The sequence below is a fragment of the Chrysochloris asiatica genome, unplaced genomic scaffold, assembly GCF_000296735.1.
Source record: "Chrysochloris asiatica unplaced genomic scaffold, ChrAsi1.0 scaffold00091, whole genome shotgun sequence".
In the NCBI taxonomy this organism is placed as follows: domain Eukaryota; kingdom Metazoa; phylum Chordata; class Mammalia; order Afrosoricida; family Chrysochloridae; genus Chrysochloris; species Chrysochloris asiatica.
The window spans coordinates 11,310,820-11,319,120 of NW_006408609.1; positions in this window are offsets into that span (position 1 = coordinate 11,310,820).

Genomic DNA, 8,301 nt, shown 5'->3' on the forward strand with positions numbered 1-8,301 from the left:
AAATGGTATTGCTTTCCTCATTTTATTTTCAGTGTTGTCATTATTATTATAGAGGAATCCAACTAATTTTTGTATGTTGATCTTATACCCTGGCACTTTGCTGAACCTTTCAATGAGTTCCACTAGGTTTTTTTTTGTTGTTTTGTTTTGTTTTCTGAGTCTTTGGTGTTTTCTATATATACCTTCAAATCATCTGCAAATAGAGAGGGTATTATTTCCTCTTTGCCAATTTGGGTAGCTTTAATTTCCCTATCTTGCCTTATAGCTCTGGCTAACACTTCCAAAACAATATTGAATAGGAGTGGTGATCAACGGCATCCTTGTCTGGTAGCTGTTTAGAATGGGAAGGCTTTCAGTTTCTCTCCATTGAGAGTGATGTTGCTTATTGGTTTTGTATATATGCTCTTCATTATGTTGAGAAATTTCCCTTCAATTCCTACTTTGTTGAATGTTTTTATATAGGAATGCATGTTGGATTTTGTCAAATGCCTTTTTTTTTCTGTATCAATAGATATGATCATGTGGTTCTTTTCCTTTTTCTTATATTTATGGTGGATTACATTGATTGTTTTTCTGATGTTAAACCATCCTTACATCCCTGGTATGAATCCCACTTGGTCATGATGTATTATTATTTTTTGATGTGTTGTTGAATTATAGTGGGTAGGATTTTGTTGAGAATATTTACCTCTACGTTCATGAGGTATAGTTGTCTATAATTTTCTTTCTTAATGTTTTCCTTCCCTGGTTTTGATATTAGGGTTATGCTTGCTTCATAAACTGTGTTAGGGAGTTTTCCTTCCTCATCTATATTCTGGAATAATTTGTGTAGAACTGGTGACAGCTCTTCCCTGGATGTTTGGTAAATCTCGCCAGTTCAATCCATCTGGACCTGGACTTTTTTTGGTTGGGAGTTTTTTTTGATGACTTGGTCAATTTCTTTCTTTTTTTTAGGTCTGTTCAAGTTTTCTACTTTACTCTGTGTAAGTTTAGGTAGTAAGTTTCTGATGCCATGAGTAGCATTTAACCAAATATACAGACAAAATAATAAACTGAATATTTTACAAAATGACAAAGTACTATAAAGTGTAAATCTGTCTACCCAAAGTTGAGGATTTAAGTGTGCCAAATTCAAGCCTTGGTAATTTTATCTGCCTCCTACGCATGTGAAAGATGGACAAAGAATAGGGAAGACTCCAAAAGAACAGATACATTTGAATTATAGTGTTATTGAAGAATATTGAATATCCTATGAAGAAGGAACAAATCTGGCTTAGACGAAGTAAGACTAGACTGCTCCTTAGAAGAGAAGCTTGGAAGAAACTCTGTGCACTATACTTTGGACAGATTATCAGGAGTGACTAATTCTTGAAGAAAGTCATCATGTTTGGTAAGGTAGAAGGTCAAGAAAAAAGAGAAATACCACCAATTAGATGACTGACACAGTGGCTGCAACAATGGGCTCAAACATAGCCACGATTGTGAGGATGGCACAGGAATAGGCAGTGTGTCCTTATGTTATATGTAGGGCACTATGAGTCAGAACTGATTCAGCAGCACCTTAAGACAACAACAAATCTCCCCCAATTGAACAAGTATTGACCATGTCTGAGGTCTGTGTCATTTTCACTGACCACAGAATTTGAAAAAACATTCATTGCTATATTTTTTTGGTTAAGAAGCGTGAAAATAATTATAAAGAAAATAAAACTACTTCAAAAATGCAAAAGTAAATATTTTATTAAAATATCAAGTGCATTTATTACCAAGCTTCCTTGTATTCATTAATAGGGTTGTGCCAGTATTTGGAGAAATAGCAGATGGTATTTTTTTGGCATATGGTATTTTGAGGTTGTTTTCTACATTGTTCAGTGGATTTAAGTGTACACTTTGGTGTTACCAAAAATTGAGTTATTTATTTGACTTCTGATGATTCTTAAACATTGTTGTATGTGTATGTATAGAAACTCAAAAGTTTTGATGCAAAAGAGTTTTACTTTATAAAGTCAACAACTTGTAACAAATATTAACTAGCCCATAGCAAAAATAAATAAATAAATAAAAAGTTGTTCTTAAAAAAATTACGTTCTTTACTGAAAGATCAACAAGAAACTGTCTTCCAGATTTTGAAGTAGGCAGGAATATAATGCTCTAGTTATTGTTGTTGTTTTACATATGACAGTGCACTTATTTAAGTGCATTGCCTTGAATACTGTTTGAGTGCTTTTTGTCTTTTAGAATAGTTTTTGCCATAGTAAAAGATACTAAAGTAATTAACATATTACCTGTCCTCAAATAAGGTATAATATTATTATGGAGCTGTGCCTCGCATGCAGGACTGAGTATTGAATAATAAAATGCCATTTTTCCAGGAGGTGATTTTAGGAATGTAAGATTTGTGAGGACATGGGGGCCTAATGATGGTGGCAAGAATAATAGGAGAATGCTTTGTGGAAACATTAGGAATAGAATAGTATAGGCTTATGTAGGACTTTGTTAGATAAAAGTATAGGGCATTTTATATAAGGGGAATCACATGAATGAAAGCATGAAGCTTTTAATGGAGATGATTTTTCATGAGACAGTGAGAAAATGATCCTATGTGACTCACAGTAAATAAGTTTGGACAAGAACAGTGGTAACAGTTTGTATATGGCCTTGCCATCTAGATAGAAAAGTTTGGGTTTGATGTAGTTTGAAACAGGGATTGACAGTTGATTGTAAGCACAGTTACAATATAATGAAAGCAGCATTTACAATGGATGAGTACAGAAGCAGTACACAATTTATGGATAACAGTGGAGGAGTTCTGTGTGGCAATGTAGGATAAATCCTGGACTGCTAATTGCAATGTCGGCAGTTCAAACCCACTAGCTGCTCCTCAGAAACCCTATATGGGCTTGCTATGAGTCAGAACCAACTAGACCGATCTTAGCAACAACAGGTGAAGCGTGGAAAGAAAGAGTAGAGGCAGCCTGAAGTCTGGAAGGTATGTAGAAAACATTTGCAGTAAGGCAGGTGTGGAGTGAATAATATGCTTTTAGCTCCAGGGGGTTGACAACTAGAGAGACATGAAAGGAAAGGATTCCTGAATGATTTCATGTATAATAGCATAGGATAAGCACTGGTCTCCAAGTTCAGAAACTCTAGACAGGCTCCCTGTAATTCAGAACCAACTCAATGGCACTTAGCAAAACATGTCTTAATCTTATAAACATCTTTAATTTTATTAATATAACCATTCTCAAATACTTCATCTGAAAGTTGTCTGTTTGCATCTGTGAGCAAAATGTGAAGGGGCTTCAAAAAGTTTACAGAAAATTTTGCCATCTTTTAATTCCATTTTTCCAAGGAATTTTTAAAGTCTTTTCATATCCCCGGTGTGATTCTGTAGGATAAACACTGGACTGCTCACTGCAAGGTTCAAACCCACTAACCACTCATCAGAAACCCTAAATAGGGTCACTATGAGTCAGAACTGACTCATTGGCACTTAACAGCAAATAACTACAGCATATACTACCATAATGCCTCTCCAAATTTAAAAAACAAAAACAAAAACTGACCTAATCCCTTTGAGTCGATGCTTACTTCTTACAATCCTATAGGGCATAGTAGAATTACCCTGTTTGGTTTATAGGACTGTAAGTCTGTATGAGAGCAAATTGCTTCCTGTTTCTCCTTCAGAGCAGTTGGTGGGTTTGAACCTCAGACTTTTCAGTTAACAGTCTAATGATGAAGCCACTGTACCATGAGGACTCCTTTTCCTAATTAAAAAGTATTACTTAAAATTCACATTGTTATTTCTCTATAGATCCACTGTTCTCAAATTGATTCCAACTCATAGTAGCCCTTTAGGGAAAATTAATACTTCTCCTTAGGGTTTCTGAACTTTTTTATGTGAATTGAGTGAAGGTTAACGGACAATATCATCAGCTTTACATTCAACAGATTATATACTTTGTTTCATCTCAATGATTAAATTATTTCCCTGCAAGAATAATTATCCTACTTCTTCCCTGCGGCATCCCTTTTATATCTTATATTTCACAGATTAAAAAATATTTGATGTACATATATAAAACAAATATATATATATTCATTTAAATGTCCTAATGGCTTATTCTGCAAGTCAGCCTCCTGCCTTTGTGGAAGCAAACAGCTCGATCTTTCTCCCATGGACTGAACCACTGACCTTTTATTTAGCAGTACAATGTTTAACCCACTATGCTGCCAGGCTTCCTATATAAAGATAGTATTAAATAGCACTGTTGTTGTTATATGTCATCAAGTTGGTTCTGACTCATAGTGACCCTGTAGAGGGTTTCTGAGGAGTAACTGATGAGTTTGAACCACTGACCTTGCAGTTCAAATCGACCTTGTGGTTGAGTGCTTATCCTACAGTGCCACACTACACATTCACAACAAACAAAGAGTACGTACTTTGCACATTTTTTTCCAACAGTGGCATTAAAATTTGCTGAAGCATATGCATGTACTCACTGCATCTCCATTTTGAACAGTGTCAGGTAACTTTGAAATTGTTGGTAAGGGCTAGTGACCAATTTGATGGCTTGTTATTATTGCTAGATGCTGTCAAGTTGGTTCTGACTCAGAGAGAACATGTGCAGTATGTCCAAGGAATGACTACAGGGTTTGATTCACCCAACCTTGTGGTTAGCAGTTCGGTGCTCATCTTGGAGTGCCATGCCAGGTTAAGGACGACTAAATAGAAGTAGCTGGACATAGCAGTACAGATGGCACATAATGGATACTATTCCCAGTAGTGTCTTTAATACCATCTACTAAGCAACTGAGGACTCCTGGTGTGGCAATATAAGATAAGCACTGGACTGGGAATCACAGGTAAGCAATTCAAACCCACCATTTACTCCTTGGGAACCTTAATGAGAGTCACTAAGAGTAAAAACCAACTAGATGGTACTTAACAACAAATACAAAGGCAACTGAACCAATTTATCATATATATTACAAATGATACGGGGTCCTAGTGTGGCACTGTGGGTTATATGCACTGGACTGCAGAGTCACTTTGAACAGCACGATCAGCAGTTTAAGCTCATCAGATGCTCCTTGGAAACCCTATACAGGGTCGCTATGGGTCGGAACCAACTAAACAGCACTTAACAACAACAAATGCTAGCTTCCAGAGAAATGGTAAAGAAGTTCAACTAACAAGATTTCATTTTTAGTTCTCCATCAAGGTATCCTTTTGAACTTGTCACTCATTGCATAGATTATTATAATATACATTCCAAAATAAACAAATAACCTATTTCATGAAGATATGAGGTTGATGCTTATATTCATCTTGTTTCAGTTGTTATGTGCTGTCAGGAAGGTTCTGAATCACAGTGATCTCATGTAACAGAATTGTCCTATAGTACTTTTTTTTTGTTTTTGTTTTGTATTTTGATTTGTTTCATGCTATAATCTCTTCATTAACAAACTGTCAGGTCTTTTTTTCATGGAGTTAATGGATGGGTTTGAATCCATTTTTTTTTTTTTTTTTTTTTTGTGCCACTAAAGCTGCTATAAAAGTATTAACTTGTATTATGCCTATCAATTTGAGTACCATTTTTTTGTTAAGTGCCATCAAGGTGGTTCTAATTCATAGTGGCCCTGCATAGATTTCGAAAGAGGGACTGGTGGGTTTGGATCATTGACCTGTGGTTAGTAGACTAGTTCTTATCCTACAGTGCTACACCAAAGCTCCTAACCTAAGAGGCTCAGTATATTGCTAGTTCTCATGTATCAGTGCCACATTAATTGTAGCACAAATCTCTAGTTAGTTTTTTTCAGTTATGCTTTCTTAACAACTGATTTCCTTATGCCCATAAACTTGACAATTAAATGAGCCAAACAAACAGTTTTAGTTGTTCAAAACACTGCTTTTCTCCTTTGACATCTAAGTCTTTGTGTAACAATTAGTTTATGTTTACCACTTACATCTCCCTGAAAAGAATGTTGTTTATATAGTAGATATTTGTGTGCTGTATTACTATCATCAGATTATTGCTGTGTTGTAGATAATGGAAAAATTGTAAAATTTAAAAAATGTATGAGTTTTACTTAATAAAGCATGAGTGTCTTTGGGCTCTTTTGACTCTGTGGTTGAAACTTGTAGACCATTTTTGAAAAGGTCTAGGAATTTGCTTAAGGAACTGTAGTCCTTTCATTTTTAAAAGAGAAGTGAGAATAAAACTTGTACTTTCTGAGTTTTACTTAAATCTAAGACAAAAGGATTTCTGATACTGTATTAGGAGTTTGGGGTTGTTCATGAGAGGTAGCCTAATTTTTCTTGGCTGTGAAATGATGTTAAAAAGCTTGAGATTGGAGGAGGATTTGAACTATATAAAGTGTTCTCTTTTTGGAAATAATTTCTCTACTCTTTTCCTGCAAATAAGAGAGTATAGTGATAATTTAAGCATACTCATCAGTACGGAGATTGCCTATAGCGGGGGAGCGGGGGGAAGACTTCTTTGTTTAGGATGAAGAAAAAGTTGTAAATAGTTCAGATGAAAACACCAAGATGAAAGAAGTGAAATTGTGCCAGGATTTCAGGGGGAGGAGGCTTTTAAGAGCACTCAAAATAGCAAATGATGAATAAAGAGTGCCTCAATATTTAATAAGTGTTTTGATATTTTCGGTGACTGCTTTAGAACATGAACTCTATAGAATAGACAAGTATAAATTATGCTTAAAATATTGAATCAAAATATAAGGATCAGTAATTGACTGCACCAAATTTCATCATACTAAAAATAGGGAAAAATGAATTAGCAATTTTAGATAAAGCCTTCAAATAACTCTATTTTTAAAATAATAATTCTAACTATGTTGAATTAATACACGCCAAAGTGGTCTAGATCCAAAGCAGGAACTTTCTTACTCTAAAATATATGGACATAATACATTTTAAATGTATTTAATAAATTGTGTCAAAGTTTTATTTTTAAATAACATGTACCTGAAAATTGCTCATGTAAACATTTTCCATGAAAAAAATTATATTAATAAATCAAACTATAACTAAATTTCACAAATAATAATTTTTACATTATAATACAGTTTTCATTTGGTAGAAAGTCAGAAAAAGTGTAATCATTTCTTGAGATCAAAAGGCACAAATATTATACAAATGTTACAGAGAATGAAATAGAAGAAGAAATTTCTATCATTAATTGCCAATTTTTGTCTTTGATTAGAAATTTAAAATCTAACCGTTCTCTGAGTCAAGTAATCTAAGTCTCACAAAACAGCCAGGTAAATCTTTTGTTTTTGTTATTTACTTGTTTCTTCTAATCATAGGTGTATTTTCAATATAACCTATAAGTAGTCATTTTCTTTTGAAAATTATTTTGCTAGGTTTACTTAGATTTATTGGAGTGCTGGTGTGGCACTGTGGGTTAATACTCTGGACTGCAAACTTGATTTGAACCTTAAGGTCAGAGATCCAAGTTTACCAACTGCTCCTTGGAAGCCCTACTGGTCAGAACTGACTTAACAGGACTTAACAGCAACAGAAACTTAGATTTCTTACAATAAAAAAAAAGTTATACATTTTGTCATAAAATATTTCCCCCCATTTATCTCTGAAGTTCTGATGTGGCATTATAGGATAAGTGCTGGACTTCTAACCACAAATTTGACTGTTCAAAATCTATCAGCCACTCCTTGGAAACTCTCTACAGGGTTGCTATTTGTCTGAAGTGACACAATGGCACTTCAAAACAACAATAACTATGCAGAGCAGAAAAGAAAATGAAGAAAACATAAATTAAGTGGGTAATAGGTGAATAACTAAACTGTGTTTGCATAGACCTTTAGGAAGTGGTTAGTAACTACTTCTAAAAAAAGAGAAATTAGTAATGAAAACTAAGATCAATGATTACAAACATGTTTTTGATGTAGTCATGGCAAACCAGATACCAACAGGAGAGCTAAATACCAGTGGATATTTGTGCTTATGTGTGGTGTGTATGCTGGGGAGTGGTGGAAAAGAGGACTGTCAAATGTCTTTGTTTTTCTGGAACAGTGTTCAATTTGGTTGCACAATGGTATTAAGATTTATGGAGAAAAAGACAATAAAAAAGTCTATATTTGCAAATATATTTAAGACAACACTTGCAAATTTATTTAAAATATATGCAACTATAATTGTTGTTCTGCTAAGTGCCATCGAGTTGGTTTCAACCCATAGCAACCCTATATAGGGTTTCCAAGGAGCAGCCAGTGAGCTTAAACCACCAACACTGGTCACTAATAAGTCTTTAAGAA